Genomic DNA, 19,599 nt, shown 5'->3' with positions numbered 1-19,599 from the left:
AATAGTATTAGTAGTAGGGTAGCTCCGGTCAGTCTGATCGAGCAGACCCATCAACCATAAGGAAGCAATCGCCCCTACAAGGCCATCCTGTGCAGTGAACCGATGTTCCTTTGTGGTGGACAGCAGCCCGCCACGGCATTGCGCGGAGAAGAGTACTGAGGTTCGGTTCCTGGATAGACGCTGCATTTATGCCTCTCCACTCAGTTAACAAGGACACCATAGTAGGCTCCACATTATTCTGTTGTTTGGTTAAATGTTTATATGGAACCCAGCGCCGTAAGTGGATTCCTGAGTTACAGGAAACCATTAGGCTTGTTATTCATTGCAAAATCAACTTAGGAAGAAATAGGCATAACATCATAGAGAAAGCGGTTTATGGTGAGGTTACTACCGATTTCTCTTCGTTATTCAAGTGCTCCAAGCTGCCACCGCTGTTGTACCACCCAGCCCTGTTTTCCTAAACTACATATACACTTGCTATCGTACCCCCAAGTGCACTCCCATTTCGCTGTTTTCGTCACCATCTAATACACTCTGACTTCACTTTCTCGTTTCCTTCAAATACACTCCCACTTCATTGCGGTGGTCCCCTGCACTTATGCTGCTGCTGTACCGTCCATCTATATTCTCGTCACCACCACATAGACGCCAAGCTCCTCTCCCCCATTCCAGTTCAAGCTTCCGATCTCGCCCACAATTTCAGGTGGTGAGAGTGGCTGGTGGCTGGTATTTGTATATTGCTGGTTGCATACCCGACGGTAAGGTTCGAATACTGCTGCAAAGAGGAATAAAGTGGCCAGAAAAAGAACGTGGAAATGTTCAGGACAGAGAGAGAGAGAGAGAGAGAGTCATACAAAGTAATTAAAAAAATACCAGATTGATTTTGGACAATCAACACCGTTATATAGGGCATTGCTAATGTCTACAGGAGTAGAAGCACCTCGTGTCCGAAAAGCGATAGACGGACAGGGCCGCTCCTAAACATGCTCTAGCGTCTACAAAAGGAAGAAATATACATATCGTCAGACAAAGAACGAAAAAAACAGGAAAAAAGAACAGAACCCTAACACCCAAAAGAAGTGGGGGAAAGTGAAGAAGAGATAAAAAATCAATTTACTAAAAACAGTTGGGATAGAGGAATAAAGATATGCTGTGGTAAATATATACAGAAGAGACAGGACATATAGTCGTACACAAAGCGAATATATTCAAATTTAGGAGACACTGACATCAGCCATAACAACTTCTCTCCTTCCTCATTTCCATCAGCCTTAACGAGACCCTCCTGACATACTTTTCTTTCTTTCTATATTTTTTTTTTTTCATTCTCAGTATCTTCATCTCACAACACTCCCCCTCCCCCAGCCTTATCTATAAGGCCGTCTTAACCAAGGTTTAGGAGGCTCACTAATGCATCCTCTTAGAAACTTATTGTACATGATTCATATGAGCATTGCTTAGTATGTTATTCATAACTTTTAAACACAGGCATGATTTGTACAAATACCACTGAAAGCCTGCTATATGAAGAAATATACCTGATACGATAAAGCGACAGAAAGTTATCTAAGCTATCGAAATTAACAAGTTACTTCTTTTGAGAGAGAATTGCTCTGATATATCTGGCATGTTTGTTGACTCTGTCCGTCGAAAAACACGACTAAATTCATGAAAAGGTATTAGACTCTTAGCAACCTTCAGGCTAGCGTGATGCAGCGAGGCCTGGCAATTCCCAGTGTCATTCGAGAAAGGTGAATTCCTTGAAATTTTAGGGAAAAAAATCGAATACCATGCATTCCAGAGCGAACCTGAGGACTACTGACCCCTTCCATAACTAACTCATCGCATTCCAACCTTCGCTACACAGTTCCAAACGTTAAATACAAATATTTTAACTTTTCAAAACGTACTCTAGCACAGGATACCGAGCCAATAGACAGACGTTGAAGCTATTTTATTAGCAACTCCCAGACACTTGCGTTTCTAGGCTGGCCTCTGAAAGGGTCTGACGAAAACATTCCTGGGAAGAAGTAGGCCATTTGTAGGAAGTCTGCAAGTTACCTAATAACTAAGAAACTGAAAAAGCTTTCCCGTAATACATTGGATGGTTTCTATTCAAGAATTCTATTTAGTAATTGATAAAATTATATTAACAACAGAAAAGCAGAGATAAATTTCTTGCCAGTTTATGGTCGAGCACTATTTTTTTCCTTTTAGGGAGTATACCATTCGTCTCTTACAGCAGTAGCAAAAAGTCATTGGAATCTGTCGGGAAGAAAACGGTCCCTTATTTTTCATTCATTATCTATCTATCAATTGCCAGACGCCTTAATCCCATACGGGATGGCCACAAACAAACCGCCTCCAAGTCGCCCTGTCCCCCACCATTTCACTGCCCTGCTCCCAACTCACACGCCTCTCTCTCATATACCTCTTCACTCCATCCCTCCGTCTCATCCTTGGCCTCCCCCTCCCTCTCTCCCCCTCCATCTCACTCACATACACTCTCCTCGTCAGTCTCTCAGTTTCCATCCTCTCCACATGGCCAACCCACATCTGTGTGTTTCTCCTAACTCTTCATATCACATCCACATCCACACCACAACGCTCCTTCTCATCCTCATTAGTCAGTCTCTCCATGTGACTCCGCATGCTCCTTTCAAATAACTCATTTCCACTGCTCTCACTCTCGACTTGTGTCCCTCCAACATTATTTTTTGTAGAAATATCCCGGATTAATGTAAAAGGACTTTGTATTTCTATATTTTTCAACAGAAAATGATGTACACTCATTATACCTCTGAGTCACTGCAATGCAGATTTTTTGTACATCTAGTCTATCTATCTATCTATTGCCAGACGCCTCAATCCCGCAAGGGGTGGCCCCAAACAAATCGCCTCCAAATCGCCCTGTTCCCTGCCATTACACTGCCCTGCTCCCAATTCACACACCCCTCTCTCATATACCTCGCCACCCCATCCCTCTATCTCATCCTCGGCCTCCCCCTCACTCTCCCTCCCTCCACCTCACTCACATACACCCTCCTCGTCAGTCTCTCACCCTCCATCCTCTCCACATGGCCAAACCACCTCAGTGTGTTCCTCCCAACGCTTCCTATCACATACACATCCACACCACAACGCTCCTTTATATCCTCATTTGTCAGCCTGTCTCTACATGTGACTTCACAGGCTCCTCTTAAATAACTCATTTCCACTGCTCTCACTCTTGACTTGTGTCCTTCCAACAACGTCCACGCTTCACTTCCATACGTTAGAGTTGATATCACAATACTGTCATGTAGTAACTTTTTCACTTCCATGCTCACTTCCCTGTTTCTTATCACTGCTTTCAAGGAACCAGCAACCTTTCTTTCTTGTTGTACCCTTTCAAGCACTTCATCCTCCAAACTTCCATCCTTACTCATCACACTACCCAAGTACATAAATGCACTCACATTTTCCATTTCCTCACCATCCAACCTCACTCTACATTCATTCACTTCACCTCTCTCAAAGACCATCACTTTACTCTTCCCTACATTCACCTTTAGATTCCGTTTCTTACACACTCTCCCAAACTCATCCACCAAGCCTTGCAGCTCCCCTTCGTCTTCACTCAACAACACAGTATCATCTGCAAACAACAGTACAAGGAGTTTCCAAACACTATCCTCTCTCACCAGGGCCACTCCAACATCCACTGCCCTACCTTGTATCTTTTTTACTACCCTATCCATGTACAGATTGAACAACCATGGAGACATGACAAATCCCTGTTTGAACCCAACCTTCAAAGAGAAAAGTTCACCCAGTTCACCATCCACATGCACTGCAGCCTTAGCACCATCATACATACTCTTCACAGCATTCAACAACTTCCCATCTACTCCATATATTCATAATACTTTCCATAATCCTTGTCTATCCACCCTGTCGTATGCTTTCTCCAAATCCATGAAAGCCGCAAACAACTTCTTTCCCTTCTCTAGAAACTTTTCAACTAAAGATCTAAGATGAATATTTGATCTACACAAGCTCTTCCCTTCCTAAAGCCTCCCTGTTCTTCTCCAACTAATTCCTCTGTTCTTTCCCTAACTCTGTCAATAAGTATCCTACCATACACTTTTCCTATTATACTAAGAAGACAAATGCCCCTATGATTATCACACACTTCTTAATCCCCTTTTCCTTTGTATAAGGGAATAATTATACCTGACTTCCAATCCTTCGGGACTCTACCTTCCTCCCAGGCCAATCTGCACATCTTCCACATCCATTCTACCACTATCTCTTCCCCATGCTTCAGCATTTCACCACACACTCCATCAATTCCTGGGGCTTTCCCCAATTTGACTTTCTTCATTGCGTCCACAACTTCTATCCTACTGATTTCTTCTTGTCTTCTCACCTCCCTCCTTCTCCCAGCCATTCCCCAGCCACTTATAGTCTCATTACTTCCATTCTCTATGTTCAATAATTCCTTAAAGTGTTCTCTCCATCTGCTCACTTTTTCTCCCTTCTCCACTAGTAATCTACCATTTTTATCTTTCACTCCCCTGCTAACTTCACTGCCACTCTGTCTTATTCTCTTCACCTCTTTCCAGAACGTTTTCTTACAGTCCCTCCACTTTACACTCATATTCCTTCCAAATTCCTCATCCACTCTTTTCTTACTCTCTCTTACTAATCTTTTCACCTCTCTCTTCCTTTCTACGTATATCTCTCTCTTCCGCTTCTCAGCTTCTAGTACTTTCAGTTATTCTCCTAATGGCCTATTTCCATGAGATAAAAATATGTTGATAATTCTTCTTTGCCATCCTCCTGTCACTGCTTAATGCAGGAATTTTAAGACGTTGGCTGAATAAGGGTTCTAAAACGACGTTCCATATCCATAGGAGTATAGCTTAACCCGGGAAAGTAGAAGAGACAGGAAAGCAGGAGGGAGAGAAGGGAGAGACTGGCAGAAAAATTCTGGTGTGAAGGGAAAAGGATGGAGAAGTGGGCAGCAAAGAAATGATGCAATGAGTGTGGTGGAGGGTGTGAGTGTAACTGAGGGGTGTACTGGTAGGTGTGGTAGAGGAGGAATGAATTGATGCGAGAGAGTGTTGTGTAGGTTGCACATCGTATGAGAGAGAGAGAGAGAGATGACGAAAGTGAATATCATGGAGTTACGGGAGGGATAGAGTGGAAAGAAGAAGAGAGTGGGGATAGGATGGATAGAGAATGGTGTGGGGGAGGGGAGAGGGCCATGGTTAACTGGCCACTGAAACTGTGGTTTCTAAGTCCAAGGTAACCAATGGCAGGCGACAAACATATGTGGAGCAGGATCGAGGAAACGAGCCCACTCTTTTTCCGCCTCTTGGTTCCTTTTCTCTTTGACTTCCCCCTTCAATTATTTAGTTTTACATAGTATGGGGGCGCTAACGAGAAACCTACACGTAGTCGCACTAAGCACTCTAGGTGACGCAGCTGTGGCGTCCACTTGGGATTCAAACCTCCTCATATTTTTGTGCACCTCGCCTTAGTCGGACCCTGGTGAGGCCCTGTCTGCTATAAGAGGGCCCCGGATCCCTACAGTACATGGTGTATGTACTGTGCCGTACCTAGAGGACAGCCCCACAGATGCAGTGGCTTGCCTGTGGTCGGCAGGTCTGATCGACCAGAAAGACCGGACTAAAACCACAGGAAGAACAACATATTCTTTGTTAGGCAAGGAAATTTATTTAAATTATTTAAGGAGCAGAGTTTAAACTGTCTCTTAATCTCTTCAGTTAGAAGAATTCAGTTTTATTTATGTGACCACCAGATGACATTACCCGGCATAAGGACATACAGTATAGTAATTTTTATGCTTACTGTTTCACCCAATAAAATGCTTTATTAATGTTTGGAATGTCCTGTCATAAAAAGACTTATTTTCTGTTAATTATTATTGTTACCATCAAACAACTTCATTTCAGAAAGGACCTGTCCTAGAGAAGGGAACGATGAATATCTGCCAGTTTTAGAGCATAATAGTAGGACAAAAGCTGCACACAGTCTCAAGTACAAACACACCAGGTCCTAAGTAACACACACACACACACACACACACACACACACACACACACACACACACACACACACACACACACACACTATGGCTTATGTAAACGCATGATCATATTTGCCAGGTATGCTGGTTTCCTTTAAGTCACAAACGTCTAATCTCACTAACAACGTACCGTGTAATTGACTGAAATTACCCAGCTTCAGAGTACTGCTTTGTCTCCTAGGAAGGACGCGCATATCAAAGTTACCTGACAATGATGCAGCTTTTACTTCATTTTGGCTGCCCTTCCCTTTTTATTAAATTTATTTTTTTTACAGCTTGAAATAAGTGTTTATTAGGCTCTGATGGGATTCAAGACTATCAACATACACCCCTTCTGTAGGATAACGATTCATTAGAGTGAGAGTGGAGGGGGTCAGTGGTGGTGGAGTGAGAGTGGAGAGAGCCAGTGGTGGTGGAATGAGAGTGGAGAGAGCCAGTTGTGGTGAAGCGTGAGTGGAGTCAATGGTGGTGGAATGAGAGTGGAGAGTTAATGGTGGTGGAGTGGGGGTGGAGTCATTGACGGAGAAGTGTGTATGTCCGTGTGTGTGTGTGTGTGTGTATATGTGTGTGTGTGTGTGTGTGTGTGTGTGTGTGTGTGTGTGTGTGTGTGTGTGTGTGTGTGTGTGTGTGTGTGTGTGTGTGTGTGTGTGTGTGTGTGTGTAAGACTATATATAATGGAGGAGAAATGAGAGTCGAGAGAGATTACGATGGAGAAAAAAGAAGAGACATACGAGTGGAGTAACTGAAAATGGAGTGGAAATGGAGAGAATGAGTGAAGATGTAGTGAGTGTAGGCCAAGGTAACCACTCCACTGGCCACTCACAACTCTATCTACGGCCAATAAACCAATATTTGTGCTGCGTGTAATGATAACAGTGGCAAGTGGCGGGGCTTGGCCACGGTAAGGATGTTGGGTTTAGGCCCCACCTCCTCATCACGCGGCCACAGTAATAGACTTCGATTATCGACGGAATTCTTGGATCATTGGAAGAAGTTTGGCATCTCTCTGTCGTTAGAGATCATTTCCACATGTGTGTTACCTTTCTAGGTTTTTCTATGGCTGGCTATCAAAATTTAGGGGTTCGCCTGTACGACTGAATGAATAATTGCCATCGATACGACGATTGATTATTCCCATAGGCTTTAGGATCGGGCAATGAAAGTGTAGCCAAGCTATTAATGCGTTCAATTATTTGTTGAGCTATTAGTCTGACTGCAGTCAGTTACAAGAGTTGAGGTTTCAGGCAACCATAACAGAAACTGGTAGAAGCTACAAGCGGCCATATGTATCATTTACAAACACATCAGATTAAGACAAATGTATAATTTTATCGGTCTGGAACAATGCTATGAATCAGAAAATTAAGAGCAGACATTATAACACGTTAATACTATACGTTCTTCTAGTTTTGACGATAAACTTCATTACAGAAGCACAGACAAGTGCCCACAACGCTTTTGTTTCATTGCCCACATCTTAGCATTGAACCGATTTCTGTTACTTGTACTTTATAAACTGTCACATAGTTGCCCTTTGGTGTCAGTAGCATGCTAACATAGGTGTAGCCTTTTTTAATATCACATGCATACATACAAGCGAAGTACTCTCGTTAGATTACGGTGAGATACTGTACAATTGACACCTGTCAGTGGATTATAACAAATGTATCAGGAAGTCTTGTATCTTTCAGCAATTCGTGAATATGTCTGAATATAAATTTGGCGAAAAATAAAAAACGGAGATTTCACACGACAAAAATACGGACATATAATATTTGATAATTGATAAGAAACTATCGGAAATGAAACACTGGAAACACTGCTTTGAAGGTAAAGGATACCCTCCAATAAGTACAGACAACTACTGGTACAGACAAGTCAGATAACAACCAAAATTTAATCAACTCTTCATTGGCCCACGACCCACATATCCACAAATTTCAATATAATCCACAAAAAAGGCTAATGAACAATAAGCAGTCCTGAGCCGGGACTTGAACTCAGATTACCACCAAAAATTATCCACACTTCTTCGTCCATGACCCATGCATCCACAGAATTTCTACGAAATCCACGAACAACATTTTGAGATATCTTGTGGACAAACAGAGGCAAATGCATAACCTCCTCCAACTTTAGTTGGCGGAGGTCAGACAGACAAAGGAAAAAGGACAACTAGGAAGAAACAGAGGTATAATAGATATTAAGGTGAGTAACAACTTACGCAAGAAGACCTTACAAAGTTAAACAGAAAAAGGAAAGCAAGAAGAAAGACACAATGGTACAATCTAGAAAGGAGGAAAAGAATGTGTTAGAAGGAAGGCCGAACTTTGGACACATGGAGTTGAAAGGGCCACACATCAAACATTACAGGCTCAAAGCTTCTAGTACCATTATGGACATATTCTGGGGAGAGTGGCTCAGCCTTTATGAAGGGAGATGATTGTCATTTTTTCTGACTGTATTTTCACTAAGAATGTTTTTACTTTCAGCTCTTCCACACAGTGTCTTAAGGCAATTTTAAAAAGTGACAATTTACATTATTTATATTACTGTTCTTTTCAGAAGACATGCTTACAGTTGTATCCCTTAAAATTTGTCAGAAATTACTGCTGCTGCTACTACTACTACTACTACTACTACTACTACTACTGCTGCTGCTGCTCCTGCTGCTGCTCCTGCTACTACTGATAATAATAATAATGATAATAACAATAGTTATAAACATTTTCCATTTTTTTTCTTAGCTGCGACTGGAGCATGGCCAGCCACACAGTTCCAACTTGCTAGTCTGGTATGGTTCCATTTTCCTCGGGTTGAGAGAGAGAGAGAGAGAGAGAGAGAGAGAGAGAGAGAATGAACATGTACATAAAATCCTTATTAGAGTCTGGAATGGGCCGAAAATGTCTGAAAATATAAGTGAAACAAGTGAGCGTGAAATAAATATCGAGCACTGTGTAACTGAATGTGGTAATTTAGGCATAACTGCACACGCGTCAAAGGCAAAAATAACCACTGGATTATGACATTCATACCTGACACACAAAAGTTTGTGTGCAGGCTTTCTACAACCTTTTTCCTAACGATTAATTCCTGTATATCACATACTTGCTTCTTACACGTTTGTTATCCAAGGTGGAGCCCTCCGCTCTGGCCGAAGGGTCGGAGGTTCTAGCCCACCCACGGGTCACTGGTGGACATCAAAAGGGGCATCCGGTCATATAGTGCTACACGCTCCAAACCTAAGTCCTCTACCAAGGGGCAAAGCCTTAGCCTTTATTAAAAAAAAAAAAAAAAAAAAAAAAAAAGGAACACGACGTAAAACTCAAAAGCAAAAAATCATCATCATCATCAACATGGTCATTATCATTATCATCATCCCGCCTCTGTTTCCCACTTACAAGTACAGTTAGAGAACAAGAGGAAAGAAGGGATATTATAGTAGGTGAACTAATCAATGACATGCCCAGAAAAACAGGCCACAGACCCATTTAATCACCATTAGAGCCGCAAAATCCTGGCTGTACCTCATAGGTACACATTCCACAAGTAGCTTCATAATTGCCTGTCAGACAGAGTCCATCCGACGACTGTCAGGTTAAAAAACAAATGCTGAATCCTTGCCATGACATACACAAGAATAATTAGGTGGGATGTGTGAAATTAATTTCTATGGAGGAGATGCAAATATTCTTCCTAGGTCCACAGCAATAAGGGTCAAAGATGGGACATGAACAGACCTCTGATGCATTACCAATACCCGAAAGCAGAAGAGACTGTAACTACATAGGATAAAAGACATTATATACAGAAAGTGAGGATGGTGTGTTGCGGAAGGAGGGAATGTTACTAAGTTTAAAGAAGTACAGGTATCCATGGAAAAAACGTAGGAAGCTAGTTAGACAGAGACGGTTAGGTATCGAGAGATAAGCAGGTGGAAAAATAGGAAAAAAGTAGAGAGTTAAACTGACAAATGGATAAAAAGATAAAAAAAAAACAGCCACCTACTTCGTTTATTACTTTTCTTTCAGGGCATCAAAACATCCGAGTCCGTGAGTTAGGCAACCATTCTCTGTATAGATTAAAAACAAAACTATCTTGGCCTGAGCAATTTACCTTCAAGTCATATCTAAGTACCGTGCTACCTGACTCCTTCCCTGAGCAACAGAAAAATAGTAACGCGATTGGAGGAAAGAGTTTATAAAACGTCATTATTGTGAATTGATTTGGGGCGATAATTATTAGTGCGCAAGTAGATGGGTTTCCCTTTAGGGTAGCAATTCGTCTGGTGGAACAAAGAAAAGATTTATAAAATAGGTCACCATACTGAATGAAATTAAATGGCTTACACAAGTATAGCAATACGTTAGCCAGCCCCCACCCATGATATATATATATATATATATATATATATATATATATATATATATATATATATATATATATATATATATATATAAGACTCCAGTCTAAACTCCTGATCAGTGTAAAAAAAAAAAAAAAAAAGACAGACATCACAGTTGCTAATTTTGGCGATAGTACTGTACAAAGCAGGGACCTTCGTCTACCAGGGACAGAACAGGCAATTACTGGACAATTAAATGCCGTCAGCCAAATGAAGACGAGGCCTCTCTGATATGGGAACGATGATAAAAGGCAGGTGAAAGGGGTGAGTGAGAGAGAGTAATGGGTGAGACTGGGCACAGGGAAGGGAAGATCAGAAGAAGTGCAGGAACTTGGTCTCTCCTTGTGAGAGCACAAGGAGACACAACGAGCACCATGATACCACAACCGGCATCATGGAGCCAAACGTAGAGCCATTGTGAGGACCATGGTACCCTTATTGTCAACAAGGAGTCACAACAGATGCCATCAAATGGATCGGTGGGTGTCACAAGGCAAGACAAATATGCCAGAGTAGGTCAATTACACTATACTGTGATCACGTTGAGGTCCAAAATTAAATCAGTGGCAAGTGTTGATAAAACTTAATTGACAGACACGGGGAGAGGGTCGTCTGGCTATGATCAAAGTGCAGCTTCTTCCTCTCTCGGGCTAGCAATGACTAAGTTGGAGAATACTGATTGCCTTTCACCCACCAACGGAAAATTGCAAGCCGACTGGCAGGGAATGTAAGCGATCAGTAATGTAATGGAACGCGGGTTTTAACGTACACTGAGAGGGTCTTGCAGAGTGACAGGCGGGGATAATCAGCAGAAGAGCCAATGGCCTTGGGACTGGAATATAGGCAGATGGACAGAGATAAGGATTAATGAATCTGGCGATACTCCCGGTTAAACCGTTAGATGTAACCAACTGTCTAACATTGTGTAGAAATAATCATAAACTTAATCCCTTGAATACAAACATGTCTTTACATTTAATATGAGAAACACCAGGCAATCTCATTCAGCTTTTGAGAGACTTCTCGAAGTGAAACAGCGAAAAATTGTTTTGCAATCTCTCGTCCGTTTATGAGACGTAATTTTTTTATTGGTCCGGTTACTGCCATATGATAAAATGCAGGAGCAAGACGTAGTTATTAACATCATACGAGTATTACCAGATGATATTTAAATTGTCATGTTCTCATCAATGGTTGAATTTTGTCTTTACAGTGTTATTAATAAGCTATATACAATATTAGATGCATGGTATCTAATTTAGTTAATGAAAAAGATGTTATTATCGACTGCACAAGTGACATGAAAGATGAAATAGACAACGGGATTAAGAATGAAGGATGGAAGATTTAAAATCCTTCATGCTCTTTCATGCTTGCATGAAATTATGTCACGCTGTTTCAGTGGTATTCAGGACATGTTATTTAAATGACGTTCAATATATTTTTATACACAATGGTTTCTATGCATTTATGTCATCCTTCGGACAGAAAAAAAAAAAAATTCTGCCTCACAAGCGAGTGGGGAGTATAGAGACTACCAACAGTGCTGCTACTTTGACTTATAGTGCTCCTTTATTCCAATTACACTGGCACACAAAGTGCTTCTAATACATCATGTCCGGCAACAAAGGCAACTGAATCCGTAAACAATATACTAGTAAAGGTCAGTAAAAGGCGGACTATTAAGTTAAAGAGACGAGAACAACGCCAAATGCTGTTAGAGGAAAGCAGTAACAAGTTCTTGGATAAAACAGTTGTGATGTGAGCAGTGATTTGTTGCAGGTATGAATGCTTCACAAAAATAGCCTCGGCAGCATTGACAGTTATGCTTTGGCTGATTTGGTTTGCTTGGGAATGTAATAACTTCTATCACTTTAACTGTGACTAAAACCGGTATAGTTCACTGCAGGATCGGAACTTCTCCTCGTAGGAAGACCAATAACCAGAATTAACCCTTCCCCATGCTGGCGAAGTACGAATGAGGAAGTGGTGTCCGAAGAAGTGACTCATGTGAAGGTGATGTGTTATAATAGCTGTGTGTGTGTGTGTGTGTGTGTGTGTGTGTGTGTGTGTGTGTGTGTGTGTGTGTGTGTGTGTGTGTGTGTGTGTGTGTGTGTGTGTGTGTGTGTGTGTGTGTGTGTGTGTGTGTCTTCCCCCACTGAAACCACGTTGTCATGGTGGAAGGCTTGCGTGCCCTGTAAACCTGTTAGGCCATACCAGCAGAGGGAGATACCCAAAGACCCAGCATGAAGACAGGGTTACCGTACCCATGATGCAGAAGCCGTCAGTGAGGGGTCAGGCTAAGTGTTCACAGGTCCATTGCCTTGGAAGGGTTATGGCTACTAAAGTAAGCCCCAAACGAAAAATCCGTCCCACGGAAGGCTGGCCTCGACAGACAGAGCTCCTGGCAGACTCGTGCAACATTGATCAATAGATGGTCGTCGTGAATCTTCATGCCACAATGACAGGCTGAGAAAGGCCGACTCACGTGGTGGGAAGGATTGCGCACCCTCACCATCACACCAAATCTATTCATTGTGCAAGCCTATTGCTATACTTACCTTCCATTTTATCTTTCACCAAAACAGAAGACATATGGCAACATGATAGGGTGACAGTGATAGGCCATGATGTGGTTTGAAGTAGGAAGCTCAAGTCCTACACATGACAGCATTGACCCTGTGGTGGCTGACATGATGGCATAGGAGCAGGTCATGCCTTCGGCAGCATTAAGTGCGACTTTGCAGTCGGAAACAGATGCCCAACTGCTTACCCCTGACGGGGAGGGGTTTAGGAAAGGTAGCCAATACACTTCCTGCTCTGCACCATCTGGGCAGATAGCCACGTCTGGCAAGGCATCCCACATTTTGGTCGAAAAAATAGAATCATTATCCTTCTGGCTCCTGCAACCTCTAATATATGAAGCTTGTTTGACACTGACCACGACACACCACTACGCCATGGAACTGCTCTTATTGCCCATGAACTGAAAAGATATAAAACTGTCATTTTTGCTTTGTCTGAGACTCTCCTCTCAGGAGAGGGCAACCTTATAGAACCAGAAGGGTATATCTATTTCTGGTGCATACTGCTCTCTAAAGGCCAAGATGCAACACTCATTTGTGCCTATGCCCCAACGCTTGATTCCATGGGCACCGTCAAAGATTCCTTTTGTTGGAACTTCGTAGCCACCATTTATATATATGTAACTCTTTAGTCTTGCAATAGGTAAGTCTTGAATTTTGGTTAAAGTTATTTTGGTAACTGAAGAGCAGGAGGAGTTAAAGATGAATACAGGGAGTAGAACTTGATTTATTGTCTTCAAAGAATGTCTAGAGCAGCGTGTGTATTACACAGGGACTGAATTTACTAAGTAAAGTCAGACGCCTCTTCTTATTTGATCTCTCCACTACCTGACAGTTCTATGGCTTGCCCCGTTCTGAGCTCTGATTCCTACATTCTCGTTTAGCAGGGGTCGTGTCACGTGGGCTATACTGTTGTGAAGCTTCTAGAACACTGTATGCCTGTGTGTATGTACAGCTTCTGGTGCACGACCAGCATTCCTTCACTTAAGAGTTGCAAACTAATTTCCTTTTCCCACACCTTGTCTGGTGCTCTATCTCTCTATCTATCTATCTATCCATCATGCTATCTATTATGACTTGTATTTATAATATGGGGTCCTGACATCGCTTGGTCACGTGAACTGGCGGTCCTTCGACAGCAATAATCATTGACATATGCTAATCTATTAATACATAATATTGATTGTAATATTGCATAGATATAATATTCATGTTAATATTGCAGTGATCCAGTAATATTACATTTTAAACAAGTTGTATACATAGTTGAACAAATCCAATATGGTTAAATTGGTTATTGGATGACATTTTGTAAGATGTGTATGTATAACAGTAAAATGCATATATGCAAAAAAAAAAAAAAAAGTTCAAAGTTAAGATTATGGTAAGAGCTATTAATATTTCATATAGCGATAATGATACTGGTATATTTCTATATCATGTGTCATTCATTTTTTTTTTTTTTTTTTGTATAAGTAATGCTATATACAAAATATGTACACTTCATTCAGGGGGGTTTACTTGAATTCACACCTTACCCCCACTAAATACTGATTCCAAGTTTGCAATTCTTGCATGCATTCTGTGGCTCAATCGGTAGAGAGGTGGCCTGCAGTCCTGACGGACCCAGTTTCGAATCCCGGCTGGGGAAGGGAACTGTTTAAGGATTTGATTTCATTAAAATCAGGCTTTACTGATCTACCAGTAGACCCGCCGACATGTCGTAAAAATACCCCCGCTAATACCAATACACCAGTCGTGCATGAGACAGCCCTAGCATGTATTCAATATGGACGGTGGGTGTTAGCGCCGAAGTGGTGACATGTAGAGGTGTATGGTATGTAGGAGGACTGCTGGGCTTTGATAGCAGGCTGTGAAGCCTATGCCCAGAGTCGGACACATAAAAAAAAAAAATACAATACAGAAGATTATAAAGACAGTAGGTGCTGGGCTATACACATAATATGGGTTGAACATACTCAAACTCAAATCTTCCCAGGGCTTCATTGTTTCATTGATCAGCTGCATAGTTTCAAACTTAGGTGAAGTCAACTTAATACTTGTGCTCATGTTTAAGTCCATATTAGGTAGTGGGTGGAAATGTTTGTGTGTATGATTGAGGATGGCGTAGTGATTGATGGTGGACATATGATGGTGTACATACCGCACAGTAGTATGGGGCTATGTATAATCCTGAGGCTGAAGTATGAGATGGTGGTATATCTGGACAGATTATGTAAACTGATGTGTTATGAGGGAAATAAAAAAACTGTGAGTGTCCGATGTGTTGATGGTGTACAAGCTTATCTGGAGCAAAAGTAAAGTTGCAATGATTATGAATAATGTTATTTCTGATGATAGCCATTTCACAAGGGACTGTATCAGTAGGCTGAAACGTGAAAATATACGCAGGACAAAGGTGAACAGCATGTAAGGATGTGCGGCACTTTCGCTCACTCGTTGATTCACTTGCGAAAGTGACAGTGATCCGTCTCTTGGAGACCATGATGAGTTTGGTGTCTGTGTTGATGTTGATGATGACCAAAGTGTTGTTATTTTTAGAGGGGAAGGGGTGTATTTGGTATACTGTGAACAGGTCTTCAGTTATGAATGGTACATGAACTACTACTGATGTTGGTGTTAGTGTTGCTTCTAAATATGGATAATATTGCATGAAATCCCTACTTCGGAACAAAGGCTTCAGTTTATGTTTATGTACTGTATGCCTTGACTAATTATTTGACGTAGCTCATGAACTGGAAGTAAGTCAGTTGTGATTTTGCCATCACCGGCATTCGAAATTCCTTGCATAAGTGCCCTGTAATGAACTCTAGTGTTGTCTAATTGGAGTAGAATTGTGTCAATGTGTTCCGCGATGATGTAGAAGTGTTGGAAAAGTGTTATGTTTCCTTCCATGTCATTTATTTTATCTACACTTTCGAGAGCTATGTTTTCCGCCTTTTTCAGATATTTCACGATTGTCTTCATTGCTGAGTTATGTTCTGCGATGAACTTATCTTGGTATGTTAGTACCTGAGCTATTTTATTAAATTTGTTGTTTATTTCTTGAAGGTCTTCCTCTGTAGCCAATCCAAAGATGTTCTCAAGAACTGCACCACCCAGGTCGAACAAACCGCGCTTTTGGCGAGTACGTGTAATATTGTTCGTGGCGCTCAATACCTCCGTTTCATGAGATGGGAGATCTTGGATCACGATGATCATAGTTGATTTCGCCTGTTCTATCTTCCATTTCGCTAAATTCACCATTGCATCCACTTCCTTTGTGTTATGTGCCTGTGAAACATAGCCTCCTATCATGAAGTCCGGGGTCCTCATTGGTCTGGGAATGTTTTCTAGATAAGAAGGTAATTCGTATAAGTAATCCAAACTTATTTCAGTACTCATGACATCTTTTACGATTGATGTCGTGGCCGTTGGAGCTATGAGGCATCCTTGCAGTACTATGTGCTGGGGGTCTGAGCATATTCCCTTGCTATGTAGAGGAGAATCCGTAGCATAAGTTCTTTCATCGTTAACTACCGACAAAAAAAAATCTATTAATTTTCTAATATGGTCATGCTGTGGTCGATGATAGTGATGATGTGCGTTACGGTTGACTAACGTAGAACAATAACTAGCTTGTTATTTCATCTATAGATGGAGTTTAAATCGATTTTTAAATCATGTAAATGCTGTACTGTAGATTTTACTGGAACAGTTGCACGTATGGTTGATTGTTTGGTATGTGACCTTAATTTATTTTTGTAATTATTGTTGTTTTCTTGATTGGTTTCATGAGTTACGGTCGCTTGTTGGGTTGTATCCGAGGCTGTATAATTATTGGATAGTTCCCTTGAAACTAGTTTTAAATGGTCAATATGAACTTGATTCTCTTCGCCACTTGACAATGACCTAATTAAAACTTTGTTTGCCTTTATGTTAATTACTCTGTATGGGCCTTCAAATTTCGGGGATAATTTATTGTCTCTCGTATGAATGAAACACCAGGAAAACGTTTACTATGCTGGGTGGTAATCATATAACCAAAGCTTGGTGCCTGGTGGTTTAGTGGGTAATTATTGCGCTCAAATCGGATTGAGCTGGTGAAGGTTTATATCCAAGGGATGGTTGGGGTTGATTGCTCATGTAATGCCACTCAGGGATGAGTGAGGCTGGTCAGTCTCATCTTAAATGTCAGGACCAACAGCCTAGCCCCGGGCTCCTACGCTCCTCATGGAGCAATGTAGGAGTGGATCATGGATGGATGGATCGTATGAATGATTCCATAAACAATGTCTCCTAAGCTGATAGGCGAGTCTCTTGCTTTTTTATTGAATGTCTCTGTCATTTCTTCCTTGGACCTCGTTGATTGTTTTTTGACTCTTTTATGTATGTCCTGGAATTCCTTGTCCTAAAATTCCGGACAATACGTAATTCATAAGACGCTGGAATGTGCCCAGGGCTGTCCTCAGTCCCATGGGCATCCTTCTATACTGATAGTGTCCTCTATTTGTGGAAAAGGCAGTGTATTTACGTGACTCCTGATCTACAGGAATTTGATAATAACCACTTAGCAAATCGATCGTGGAAAATGCATTATTTTCTGGTCCAATATTCTGTAGGATGTCGCTTAGCAATGGCATGGGAAATCGGTCAGGGATTGTGTGATTACTTAGTTTACGGTAATCTACTACCACACGCATTTATCCATTTCGTTTGGGCACGAAGAATAATGAGGCATTCCACGGGGAGACTGATGGCTCAGTAATTCCAAGTTTTAACATTTCATCGACATACTGATTTGCGAGTGTAAGCTGAGTTTGTGGGATTCGGTAGGCAGGTACGAAAATTGGTGGTGTTTCTGGGTGCACATTAATCTTGTGATTAATCAAGATAGTACACCCTAATTGTTCTCCGGGTAATGCTACGGTGTCCCTGTGTTTTTCCAACAGGGTTAACAGATCATTTTCTTCATCAAATTCACATGAGTGAATTAAATTCTCTTTTATGCTTTCTCTATCCGTAGATTTGATCGCACTTGTGACTCCAGCTAAAACCATTTCCATTACAGGGGTGGGACATTTTTCAATATTAACTATACAAGTTCCCCTTTTCAACTGTACAGTACTTCCCCATTCATGTGATTAATTAGAAATATCTAAGTTTGCCCATCGTCGTTCATCTGACATAATGCGTTTTCTACTGACAATCCTTTTACTTTACATAATTCTTCTAAGACAAGAACAGTACTATTCCGTAACTCGCTCTTTATGGCAATTTTCAAATAGGAGTTAGTTGGTACAACTTAATCATTGGTGAGATGGGCGGGAAAAACTGATAAATCAGTACCGTTACCTGGGTTTCTAGTCCTGGAGGCTGGGTGTATGTTTGTTTAAGCATTCAATATTACCAATTCTTTTTGGTTCTGTTTTACTAATCGGTGAGGACTCTGATCGTATTTCCTCTATGAATTCATTATCAAAGTCTATACCATTCATTTGTGGGAGTTATTTTCTTTGTTCTCATGCATCTTAAGCCAAGTAACATATGAGCTTTAATTGCTAAGTTTTCAACGATATAAAAAATGCAGAGATTGGTCTTGTAGTCTCTGTGAAACTGATGTTTAACCATGTCATACCTTTTACTGTGATTTGTTTTCCTTTTACTGTATATAAGTCTAAATCAGATTCTTCCAGAAAAGTTACTTTCTTCTTATTTTTAAGAATTCTATTTATTTCTTCTTGTGTTATTAAGTTCACTGGAGAGCCTGTGTCTAAAAATAAGGAAACGTTTTGATCCTCACATACGGCTGGTATCAAGATACACTAATTTCCCAACATGCCTCCTATGTGAATTTTAGACTTGGTTTTCTTTACATTTGTTCGTTTTTTTGTCGTGACTTGGTCTTCCCCCGATTTGAAAATAGACACTAATTTTTCTACTGTTTTGCAGTTACTGGTCCAATGCCCTTGGCATGCCTACAGTAGGGACCAAATCCTTGTGTCTTTTGTCTATCCCCCTTTGTGTTGATTAAGCATTCATTCTTTGTGTTCCCTGGTTTTGCACAATAATGACATAGAATGGACCTATCTCCTGACTGATCTGCGAGATGATTTTCCTATTTAGTGGTGTCTGTGGCGCGAGATCTGCTTGGACTGCACGAAAACTTACGAAACTGCCTGTAGCCTGGTGTTTGTGATCGTAGCCTCGACGCGTTTAGTTGTTTGCTCTGCTTGCTTTCTGGTCGTGATCGATTTTGTTCTCTGTTTGGGGTAGTTGTAGCTGATTTCACAGCTGATACTGTCTCAGGCACTCTCATTCTACTAGAATGTGATTGTGTTTCGATCACCCCTGCTTTGCTGCACTGCATCTCTACCTCGTTCATTAAGTCAAGTAAGCACATGCCTGGGGTGTACGATATCGTCTTGGCGATCTTGAGGTTCCTATCAGGTAATTTACACAAGGCAGCTACATAACCAATATATGTCCACGACGAGGTCTGGGGATAGCTT

This window comes from Coenobita brevimanus, chromosome 69 (genome assembly GCF_032717465.1).
Source record: "Coenobita brevimanus isolate Jiangsu-jjx chromosome 69, ASM3271746v2, whole genome shotgun sequence".
Classification (NCBI taxonomy): Eukaryota; Metazoa; Arthropoda; class Malacostraca; order Decapoda; family Coenobitidae; genus Coenobita; species Coenobita brevimanus.
Note: the sequence above shows the minus strand (reverse complement) of the source record.